We start from the raw sequence: 12317 nt of genomic DNA, 5'->3' as shown, positions 1-12317 counted from the left end.
TTTTCAAACACAGAGATTTTGAAAAAATTCCAAATTCTCTCCACTTAGATTCAAAAGTTATTAAAATTTTCCTGATTTGCTGTATTTTTCCATATATATGTGCATATGTATCTGCATATATATTTCCATATATATGTGCACATATTACACACATACATATTTTATGGGCCATTTAAAAGTGCTGAAACATCATGATACCTCACCTTTAACTCTTCAGTTTGATTCTCCCAAGAAAAAGGACATTCTCATATATAGTCACAATGTCATTATCATACCTAAAAAAAAAAAAAAAATTCCTTAATATCACCTATTAAGAAGTACACAGTTTTTAAAAGTTTTAAGTACAAAAGGTTTAGTTGAGAATTTTCGGAGATCCCTGGTGGCCTAGTAATTATGGTTTTGGGTTTTCACTGCCAGGATCCAGAGTCAATCCCTGGTCGGGGAACTGAGACCCCATAAGCTGCGTGGTGCAGCCAAAAAGAAAAGAGACAGAGAAACTTACTGAAGGAATGTATTTTAATAAAATGATTAATTTATTATTATTTGTATTTCATTATTTTTATTTCTAAAATGTAATAATGCTTTATAAAATTTCAGTTAAAAAGTCCAAATTTGAAGTAAATTTTTAAAATATTAAAAGAATAATTATAGTAGTCAAATAGGGCCAGAAGTATGAGATTGGTATATGCCAGACTGACATTTGAGGAGCCGTATGTTAGTGGAGGACACACTGGACATGCGGAGAAGAGGATGTGGGGAGGACCAGGGTCTGGCCAATGCTGGAGGGAGGGCACGTATGAGAGGGGGCTGGGCTGGGCAGGTGACCAGACAAGCTCAAGGATTCTGTGCACATTCCTGAGGAGCCTGGACTTTACCCTGCTGGCAGCGGGATAAATTTATGTGATAAAATCAAGTTTGTTTAAAAAGAGCTATCTGTCCACAGTGTATCAGATGGGTCAGAGAAGGGTGGGGTAAAGGGGATGGACAACCATTTGGAGGCAACAGAACACATTTTTAACTGCAAATGGTTAACATTTTGGTTATATATGTTGAACAAATCTGCTATACTGGCAAATGAACAAAACAAAAACAGTAAAACTAAACTAAGTTTACTTGAATGTTCATGTTGTAGAAGAGCAGCTTTAGAGAAAGATAAGAGTCAATAAACACTTCTGTAGAAGTTGAAAGGAACCCTTGGGCATTTCTGAGGTTTTCAGCATTTAAAGGAGCTGGCTCTTTTTACCACCTAGTTTCACTTTCCAAAGTGGCACTGCTTTTCCTTGGCAAGTTTCATCACAGCATTAATTTTATACTTACCAGTCACAAAATAAAACCAATGAGAAAGAGGCGGGGTGCAGAACAGATAAAGCGGTTTTCGGACAAGCAGAGTACCCTCAGGCAGTCCTGAGCAACTAACTGCAGGGACTTCCACTTACAGAGGCCGAGGACCAGACACCAGCTCTGCCTCGGAGGAGGAAGAGGGCAGCATGGGGAGGCCTAAGTGGCAGGACAGGATGCTGGCCCTTCATTCCCCTTCCACCAGAACTCCAGTCTTTCTTATTTTACATACTGGGCCTCCTGGAAAGATTTCACTTAACAAAGGGCCCCAGAGCTTATAAAAATGTTTGAAAACCAAGAAGTCAGAACAGCACATTCTTAAGTCAAAGGTTGGTAATTTTCAATAAGGCGGCTCAGTTCCACAGGAAAGCTGTGGGGAGAAAAAAAGCTGTCAGGAGAAAAATTGGACACCATCACCAAGAAGGAAGGTAAAGAAAAAGAGACCTAGGCAGATGAGTCGGCTAGAGGAGTAACTTTAAAGCAGACTAAGGAATTGTTTGGGACCTGTAGATTAAAGGGCCAGCGGAACTCCAAACTGGACAGGCCCAGAGAGAGAGGATATATGGACCTGAAGCTCAGTAGAAAGGTTTAGGGGGGCACACAGGCTAGATGAAGTCGAAAGGTGGGGGGATCCCCCAAGGGAGGTGCAAACAGAGGAACAATGGAGGAGCTGCAAAGGTCACAGAAGGCAAAAAGAAAAGGGTCTGCTTCAAGTTAATACTGTGTGGAACCAGCCACAAATAGGGCCCCTTCAAGAGGAGACCCTGAATTCCAGGCGGTGTGTCCACAGCAAACAGGGCACAGGCTGGACTGACGGGGTGGTGCTCCAGAGAGCAGAAGCTGCAGAAGGGCAAAGGAGCCAGGGTAGAGGGTACTGGCCAGGAAGCAAACAAAAGATTGGACAATGGGTCCAGGCCCAAAGGGGCTGAAACTCTTTGAGAGGAAAAGGAGGTCACAGTAAGGTCAAAGATGAGACAGGGAGAGTAGGGAAGCCTCTCAAAGAGCTTGTGGAAAAAGAATACCACCACAGAACCTGAGATTTCAGTAGTATAGCTGCTTTCAAAAGAGCTCCTCTCAAAGTTAATAGGAAGCCAAAATCAGGGTAAAGGTCAAGGGGTGGGCGGGGAGGAGACTGTTTTCAGAACCCTGTTGTGCCTCAAAGCCCTGGACAGGGCTGCAAAAGTCCTGGAGCCCTCAAGCATTCACTGCAAGAAGGGAGAGCCACCCTAGAAGGCAAGGCCAGAAGAGCCCCTCCAGCTCTCTGCGTCCCCTGTCACAGCTACTACTGGCAGCAGAGTCATTTAAAGTTTCTCTCAGTTCACCCAGGAACCCTTACGGAAAACCAGATGCAGTAACGCCAAACAGCAGATTCTGTTTGCCAGTCTGCATGTGGTATTACTTGTATTAACAATAATAAAAACTTCCGTACATTTCAAATGCAAATATGAACCATGACTGAGGATTAAAATCAACTTCAAAATGGAAACAAAATGAAAGTAATGAACATCAGCCCTACATTAAGAAATGCTTGGGCTTCCCTGGTGGCTCAGTGGTAAAGGGTTCACCTGCCAATGCAGGAGACTCGGGTTCAATCCCTGATCCGGGAAGATCCCACATGCTGCAGAGCAACTAAGCCCACGTGCCGCAACTACTAAAGCCCAATACCCTAGAGCCCGCACACTGCAACTAGAGAAAAGCCTACACAGCAACAAAGACCAGCACAGCCAAAAATAAAGAAGCCCTTCCCTGATGGGTCAGACAGTAAAGAATCTGCCTATAATGCACAAGACCTGGATTCAATCCCTGGGACAGCAAGAACAAACCAGTCAATCCTAAAAGAAATCAACCCTGAATATTCATTGGAAGGACTGGTGCTGAAGCTCCAATACTTTGGTCACCTGATGCCAAGAGCCGACTCATTGGAAAAGACCCTGATGCTGGGAAAGATTGAGGGCAGGAGAAGAAGGGAGCGAAAGAAGATGAGATGGTTGGATGGCATCATCGACTCAATGGACATGAGTCTGAGCTAACTTCAGGAGACAGTGAAGGACAGGGAAGCCTAGGGTCTGTAGTCCATGGGGTCACAAGAATCAGACACGGCTGAGCAACTGAACAACTACACTAAGAGGTGAAGGGATTCCCCAATCATAAACGACCATGTTGTTGTCTTCGTTGCTAAATTGTGGCTGACTCTTTTGCAATCGCGTGGACCGTAGCCCACCAGTTTCCTCTATGCATGGGATTTCCCAGGCAAGAATACTGGAGTGGGGCTGCCATTTTCCTCTCCAGGGAATCTTCATACCCAGGGATCAAACCCATGTCTCCTGTACTGGCAGGCTTCACTGAGCTATCAGGAAAGCCCATAAATGATAACAACAAAATACCCAAAGTTTTTCATATTTCTAGGTTTAGCTACTAGATCACCTACTCCTGCCCATTTTGCTCAATAATAAAAACAAAAAGTAATCAAAAGGAAACTACATTCCTGGAAAGAACAGCTACCTATTGTTTTTTTAAAGAAAATTATGTCTAACAGTGTAACTCTAGAAAACAACTAATCACTCTGATTTTAAGAACTGAGCAGTTATTTAAAGCACCAAAAAAAAAAAAAAAAAAAAAAAATCAGGCTTCATAACATTCACTGTCACAAAGATAGTCAAAAGCACTCCTTGTCAAGAAGTAAGTTGGGGAGGAGGGGTGATGAAAAGATGCTCTAAAGTGTCCCCCCACCACCCTGGAACAAACAGTATTCAGGAAAGTCACCCCATGTTTACTAATACAGGAATCAAAAATAACAGTAAAGACGTATATAGCACCAGGAACTAGATTCAGTATCTTATAATAATCTATGATGGAAAAGAATCTGAAAATGAATATACACATACACACATACAGCTGAATCACTTTGCTGTACACGTGAAACTAACACAACAAATCAACTACACATCAATTAAAAATAGTAATAATAACAGTAAACAATAATTTTTTAATTTATTTTAATTGGAGGCTAATTACTCTATGATATTGTGGTGGTTTTTGCCATACATTGATATAAATCAGCCACAGGTGTACATGCGTGTTAAAAAACACTTACACATGTTGGCTGTTGTTTAGTTGCTCAGTTGTTTAGCTATTCTGAAAGGGCTAACTGCTCAACTCACACTCTGTGCCCAACTTGCTTTCTCTCTATGACTGGACATCTGTATTTCTCAAATCCAGAGGTACAGTAATACAATAAAGCTAAAACATAAAATATAGAGCACTAATTACGTGGTATCATTATTATGTAAACTATTAAGCCTCTTTAAATATTCAATTAGTTTTCCATTAATACAGAAATGAGACTGAAATACAGTTAAAACCTCAACTAACCAGAACAGCTAGGGAATGAGTCACAGAATAATCATGCCTCTCAGATACTCAAAGGCTTATTTACAACTTTAGAACGCATAAACTCTTTTGGTTAACTGTTCTGGACCAAACACTTGACTCAGACCAACACTGTGAACATCAGTGATTACACAATAAGGGGGTATATGAAGACCCACAAAGCTCTGTCCTCATCCAAATGAAATCCAAGACTGTAGCAACCTTTGCTTTACACTTTCCCTGTCATCATATTCTGCTTCCATCCCTCTCTCGTTCCAATAACCATGTACGTCAGAACTATATCTAAGGAAAAGGTATCTGGTTCTCACAGTTCTGCTGGCACCTACCAAGTTCCTCCAAAGGAGGTAACAAGCCCTCATATACAGGGTTCCAGGACCTATTTTACCTGCTGTGGAAATGTATTTTGTCAAAAGGAAATTCTGATACATGTATTACAACACAGATGACCCTTGAGGACACTACGCTACGGTGAAATAAACCACTCACAAGAGGACAGATACTGTAAAATTCCACTTATATGAGATAGCCAGATGGTCAAATTCACAGAGGCAGAAGCAGAACGCTGGTCACCAAGGGCTGCAGGGAGGCAGGAATGGGGAATTATTGTCAATAATACAGACTTTCAGTTTGGGAAGATGAAAAAGTTGCCAAAATGGACAGTGGTGATCACTGCACAACACTGTGAATGTTCTTAATGCCACTTAATTGTACCCATTAAAATGGCAAATTTTATGTTGTGTATATTTTATCACAACTTACAAAATTAAATATTTTTAAATTAATGTAAGTTTGCTTCCTTATTAATTACTGTGTTCTAGAAATGATATAGTCAGTGCATCTGTGTAATCATTGATCACCCCAAGGTTATTTTATAATGATATGAGTAAAAATAAGCCAAAGTGGCTTAAAATTATGATTCCAAAGTAACATGCACTATGTTTAACACGGAAAATGCATGTTTTTTCAAGAAACATGAAAAAACATTTTTTTCAAAAACAAAGAAAATTCTTGTTTTTTCAAACAAGAAAGAACACTAGCAAAAACTGAGACAAGAAAGCACTAGTCTGGGTACCGAATGAACATGAAATTAACATGGAAAATTAGTGATAACTCACAGGTGGCCTTACCACTGAGCAAATATTACATAGCAGCCACGTCAAATAAAACCTATTCTGGAAAAATATTATAGTAATTTGGAATTCAAATCGAAGTACTTGCTGGTTAACACTTTAAACTTAATTTTTCAGCAGGAAAAATTCTTGAGGTATTTTAATGATTACTAAATTTCTCAGTCCTCTCATGTTGTCATTCCAGAAACAATCAACCTGTACTTGTAACTGCTGACAAACCACCCTCCATCTCTCATCTAAGACCCTCTCCAAATATCATCTCATCCCAGAACTAACTTTCCCAGACCAAGCAGGTAACTGTCAACTGCCTGATCCACCCCAAATCAGTCTAGTAATTAACCTTTCTCCAGATTAAGCAAAAAAGTCAGAAAGGAACCTGCATGCAGGACATACACCATGTTAGAAATGCCACCATGCAGTATTTATCCACAGTGCTTGGCTCTGAAGTTACTCAACCATCAAACCATGAAGTCAGCGGGGACCTAATACCTTTAGGATAATATATAGACAACATTTTTTTAACGATGTCCCTGAGCAATGATCTAAAGACAAAGAGAGGGACTTCCCTGGCAGTCTTTGGCTAAGACTCCACTCCCAATGCAGAGGGTCCGGGTTCCATCTCTGGTCAAGGAACTAGATCCCACATGCCACAATTATGAGTACACATGCCCAAACTAAGACTCAGTGCAGCCAAATAAGTAAAAATGCAGATATATATGGATATAAAATATTTTAAAAATACAGAGAGCTGAATAAATTTATAAACATCCTCTTAAGTAAAAGAGACTAGAAAATAATTACAAATCTTTAGGTGCCTTTGAGCAACAGGCAAAGGTTTACAATCAAACATTTTAAAACCTCTACAGTAAAGTCATAATTTTTCTTTTAATAACCTGCCTTCTTATCCTCTCTTCCACCCCTGTAAAGCTTAAAAATGAACTTGTAACAACCTGACCACATCCTTTCTATTTTAAATATTTTCCAATGTTTAATTGTTTGCCAATTCCTTTTGAAGAAGTATAGAGTCATACCAAAATCCCACTCCCTGAAGTCTAATGGTTCAAAATCTCCCAGGTAACCAAAATCCCCAGAGAGCTTCACCCATTTAACAACTATGTACAAAAAGAAATATTTTTTTCAATTACAAAACATTCTAGTTAGAAAACAAAGTCCATTTACAGAAATAAAAGTACTCTCCCGTAAGAAAGTTATACCATTTACTGATTACATATCTTTTCATTCTCACTTAAATTATTCTGAAGCATTGGGTAACAGTCAAATAATTTCAGAAAGAAAAGTTTTAAGAATTTACAAGAGAGAAAAGCTTTAATAAAAAATATTTAGCATTTACAGTGTCTGCCTTACGTCTTCTGCTTTCTGGATGTATTCCTTTATTTAATGTGAACATGACATGAAGTCGGGCTTCCCTAGTGGCTCAGACAGTAAAGCGTCTGTCTGCAATGCAGGAGACCTGGGGTTCGATCCCTGGGTTGGGAAGATCCCCTGGAGAAGGAAACGGCAGCCCACTCCAGTATTCTTGCCTGGAAAATCCCATGGACCATGGAGCCTGGTAGGTTACAGTCCATGGGGTCGCAAAGAGTCGGACACGACTCAGCGACTTCACTGACATGAAGTCATAATAAAAAGGCCAATGAAGTTTGGACAATTCAGCTTTTCCACAGACTTCAGAGAGTCAAAAGACAGCAGCTTCTACATCATCATTCTATAGTAAAGACCAGTCTAGTTACCACTGTGAAAGCAAAAGTACCCTAGAGAAGCAGCAAGATTATAGGTAAGAAAAGCACTTTTAAAGAGAAAAATCAAAGTTTACAGAAAAATAAATAGCAAAGACGGAATTCACTTTAATGTTTTCTCATTTTGTATCTCTTTAGTTACATCGCTCAAAAATTTAACAAATTTTAAGTTAAATATCTGATAGTGCAAAAGCTAAGAAATCTAAAAAGAGCCACCAAAAAAGGGGAGGGAGGAAGGAAGAAAGGAGAAAAAAGGGTGGATCAATAATAACTAAGTGATAAATTACTTTCTTTGCTAATGATGCTATGAATCTTAGGGTAGCAAATTCAGCTTAGTTTTTGGCCAATTGTCTGACTCAGTCACAGAAAAACAGAATTATTCAGCAGAATCATCTCACAAAATAAAACCTTTGAACTTCGTGGACTATGCCCCATGCATCCCTACCACAGGACTTAGTTCTCAGCTTTCTACAGCCTTGCAGTAAAAAACACAGACCTTCCTGAGAAATAACAAGAATTCAGTTACAACCTCTACCTCCTCTCCTTTAGCAACAGAAATAAGAAAGGATACAAGAATATACTAAAAGGCATTTGGGAAAGATAAGTAAATTGCTGAAGTTCTTGCTTTAGTGGGAAACATAAAAAGCCCAACTTCCTAAGTCTAACACAAAAAGCAAAAACCAAACAAAAATTAAAAACCACCTGACATAATTTTTAGTTATCTTTTGTTTTTGCTTTCACTGCTAGAGTTTTAATGATCTGACAAACCAGGGGAATATCTTGCATATATAAATCAAGTTAATTGCTGTCATTTAAAAGGTTGTTAAAGCTTTATGCCCACATTCTTTAATTCAATGAACTTTTAAAAAATCAATTTTCATTTAATTTTCTCAGCAAATTCTAGGCTTTAAGGAACTGATTCATCTACTGACACTTAAACCTGACTTGTGGGAAAAGTTCATGATTCATCCTTTAAACCTACTGTCTGCAAATATATCTGCATTCCAAAAACGGGAAGTAGCAGATTGATACAGGGCCCATGTTCACAAGGATTCCCGGAACCACAGATCCCAACGTGCACAGTACTGCCTCAACTAAAAAGTGACCTTCTGACTAAGAGGTCTCCCAGGTCAGAAATTTTAGTCATTTTAAATAGTATAAAAATGTAAAAACTGTTATAAAAAGCATGAGGATCATGGAGAAAATGACCATGACCATAACTCCAGTTAACAGATGTGTTGTTCTTCAGTTTACTAATATTACCCCCATTCACCCAGAAAAGGGTTGTGCTGTAAAGCAAAACTCACCAGTGGTGATAAAGTCAGTACAGCGTCACCCTGGGGGAGGGAAACTGTTAACTGAAAAGGAGAAATGTAGAAAGAGCCCTTTGGGAAGCTAAAAATGCTCTATATCTTGATCTGAGTGTAGCTACCAGCGCATATACATATGAAAAAGTCACTGAACTCTATGTACATAAATTGAGATCTTATTATAAATTAGGCTTCAATAAATAAATGAAAATATATAATTTTAAAACATATTAAAATGCATTTGTAACTATCTTTCCAGACAATGTTATATAAAATCATCCAAGATACAACTCTCAAGGTATTTTTTTCTAAATGTATTTTAATAGAGATGCAGGTTGTGAGCACTTCTTTGTACAACCTTTCAAAGTACAAACCTAAATTTTTTTAATCTTTCTCTTTAGGAAGTCACCAAATTCCAGAACTGAAAGGACGCACAATGATCATCTATTCATCCACTAATTTTGCAAAGAAACAAAAACAAATCTGTAAAGAAACTTACCCAAGATAAGGCAGTAGTCAATGACAACAGTAGTAACAGAATTGTTTCCTGATCTGGGGCCACTCCCGTTTCCACCAAGCCGTTACTTTTCTGACATTGTAAACAAATCTCAACTCCGAATCTACCTGTGGCCTAGAAAGATTCTACATACCTTAAAATACCAGGCCGACAGGCCCCAAAGTGTACTCAAGAGTACACTCATCTTCCTTCCTCATCTCAAGACAGTCGACAAACGAACAAGTACGTTTTCAGGCATTTTACTTGCGATGCAATCAAGTGTGACATCTTAAAAATGGGGTTCCAGAGAAGAAGGCATTGCAGGGATTGATAAAATCCATCTTATTACCTTTCCAATCTTTTTGATGGTTTCTTGGTTCTCAGGACTAAGTAGGGCTCACGAAACCTCGCTCGGGGCAGTCCACCCGCATGGCTTTGAGAGACCCGCTGGGAATATCCCCCACTAAATAAAAAGCCTGTCCTTGGCAAGGGTGTCCTACCCCACTGCCGGTGTATAACAAGACGTGCAGGTGACCTGTCCTTTAACGGCTCAGTTTTAGACCCCAGTGAGCAGCTGACATTTTGTGAAAAACTTAACATACATCCTTTCCGCGGGAATGTATCTCCGTTCTCACAAGGCGTTTCTGCTCCCCACAAAGCAGGCCTGCCTTCTCAGGACACTCGGCTCGCCTCTCCAGTCTCCTTTTCAGGGTCCAAAACGAGACTTTAAGAACAGAAATCGAAACGGTCACGGACCTCTGGAGCGGCAGGTCCGCCTGGGGTCGGGCAGCGCGTTCCCGGCGAGCCCACGGCCCGCTCGATCGGCGCTGGGGAGGCCCGGCGCACTCCGATACGCTGGCCCGAAGCAACCGGTTGCGGCGGCCGCTAGACGCTCAGCCATCGCGCCGCGGCCGCTTCGGCCCAGCGAAGTTCAGATCGCCGCGCGGGCGGCGCGCCCCCGGGTCCTGCTGCGGGTTCGCGCCCCGGGCCCGGAGCGAGCCCGGGGGGCGGGTCCGCGGGGGCTCGGCGGGCGGGAGCGCGGGACGCGCGGGGAGGGGCGCGCCAGGGGCCCAGCGCGCCGGGGAACTTGGGCGCCCGCGGTACCGCCGCCCGGCCACTTTCCTTTCACGCCCGAAGGTTGCCGCCCGCCGCGCGAGTCCGCCCGGGACTGCCGGCCGCCGCCGCCTCAGCGAGGCGCCCAGGCGCGCTCCTACCGCCCGGCCGGCAGCCGCGCGGGGCCGCGCCAGGCCGCGCGCGGCCGCCGCGCTCCCCCCCCTACCCCGCGCCCCGCCCCCGCCCCCAACGTGCCGCCGCCGCCCGTTGGCGCCTCAGCCCGCGCGCCGGCCGCCCTCCGGCTCCCGGTGGATTTTCGTTGGCAAAGTTGCGCGGCCGCCTCGAGGGGGCCGCCGCGCGGTCCACCGCCCCGGCGCTGCCGCCGCCCCTTCAGGCCGCCGCGCGGGAAGGCCCAGCCGGCGGCCCCGCTTTTTTACCTGCCGGGAGTTTTCGCGCGCGCCCTCGCTCAATCGCTTGCTTTTCCCTTCTCGCGCTCGTTTTCTTTCTTTCTTTCCTTCTTTTCTTCCCTCCGCGCGGAAGCTTTTTCCGCTCGCGCCGCCCGCGCTTGCCCGCTCGCGCCCTCCTTCCTGCTGGGCTCCGCGGAGCGGGGCGGCCGGCAGCTCTCCCCGCCCCCCTCCACCCGCGCTCCGGCGGAGGCGGCGGCGGCGGCGCTCCGCGCTCCGACTCATTCCAATATGGCACGGGCGCAGGGCGCATGCGCCCGCGCCCCCCCCCCCCCCCATTCCGCGCTCCTCCCGGCAGCCCGCGCCCCTCGCGCGGCGCGCGTGGCGCCCCCCTGCCGGGCCTCACCGAGCTAGCTCGCTCGTCTTCCGGCCCAGCTGGGTCAGTACGGGAGACGAGGCGGCAGCAGACGGGGGTCCTGGGGGACCCGCGCCGGCAGCCGCCCCGGCCCCTCGTGCCCCCAGCCCACAACTTACAGCTGACACCTCGAGGCCGCGGCGCAGAGCTAACGGCTGCGTCCCCACCTCCGACGGCGTTGCAGGCTGGCGCGGACTGGCCCCGACGGGAAGGCGCGCCCCAGGGACCCAGCACCCACCGAATCCCTGCTCCGACCCACGAGGGAAGGGCCCCTGCGCCTCACCTCGGGTTGAGGACGGACTCCAGGGAACTTGGTGGCGTCCTGGTATCGTTTTTGGCGTCCGAGGTGAAGCGCGATGCTGTCGTCTGCACGTGACAGCCTCCGGCAAGATGGCATTAGCGGAGGAACGGACAGAGCGACAACTGGATGCTAGATCGGCGCGTGTCGCCGCGGGAGAGGGCTGCGTCCGTCCGCCAGGCCCACGTCGGGGACCTTCCCGTGAGATCTGGAAAGCACCCAAGTGCCCCCTGTCTGCGAAGTCAGACCCTGGGCTCCCGGCGCACCGGGTGTCTCCGGGCTTCCGCAGGAGGCACCCTGTAAATCCTAGTTTTCCTGTCGCTCGGGGGCCCCAGCGAGGGGGCACAAGACGGCTGCCGAATTCCGGCGGGAGAGCAGGGGGCCCCGGGCTGGGACAGAAGGTCGAAGGTGGCTACAAGCCGGCCCCGAAACCCGAGGTGCCCACGGGCGATTGTGTTCCCCGAGTTCGCCCCTTCCCCAGCGAGGGCAGGTGCTAGTGAGACACCCGGATCCCCACCTGCTTTGTAGAGTTCCCTGCAGAAGGGATTCCCTGCACCACGGAAACCCTGGAGTGCCCGGATTCCCGGGCCCTGGGAGGAGGTCTCTGACAGGGCTCTGATGATTCCTGTCTTTCAGAAAGGAAGAGGCGCCCCCACAGCAAGAAGGAGGTCTAGGGTGCCGAATGCGGCTCAAGTCACTTCCCAAAGACCTCAGCCACTGCGCTGGGAA

The 12317-nt window shown here is 45.4% G+C and overlaps 1 protein-coding gene across 9 annotated transcripts in view; it reads right to left on the bottom strand.

Moving 5' to 3' along the window:
- The window catches only part of SFMBT1 (Scm like with four mbt domains 1), a 120578-nt gene extending 108854 nt beyond the window's left edge, over positions 1 to 11724 (bottom strand). The window contains exons 1-3 of one of the 9 annotated variants that reach the window (XM_055558846.1): positions 11574 to 11724; positions 10021 to 10142; positions 204 to 275 (exon numbers count right to left, since the gene is read on the bottom strand). The gene's annotated coding sequence lies outside the window, so the exon portion shown is untranslated. Of the gene's footprint in view, positions 1 to 203; positions 276 to 10020; positions 10307 to 10908; positions 11135 to 11409; positions 11529 to 11573 lie in introns of those variants that run through there. The other 8 variants (XM_055558844.1, XM_055558848.1, XM_055558852.1 and 5 more) reach the window with 8 other exon arrangements.
- Between the last annotated feature and the right edge of the window lie 593 nt (positions 11725 to 12317).

The sequence above is a fragment of the Bubalus kerabau genome, chromosome 20 (genome assembly GCF_029407905.1).
Source record: "Bubalus kerabau isolate K-KA32 ecotype Philippines breed swamp buffalo chromosome 20, PCC_UOA_SB_1v2, whole genome shotgun sequence".
Classification (NCBI taxonomy): Eukaryota; Metazoa; Chordata; class Mammalia; order Artiodactyla; family Bovidae; genus Bubalus; species Bubalus kerabau.
The sequence above is the reverse complement of the archived record's forward strand: the minus strand, read 5'-3'. Positions and strand labels throughout refer to the sequence as shown.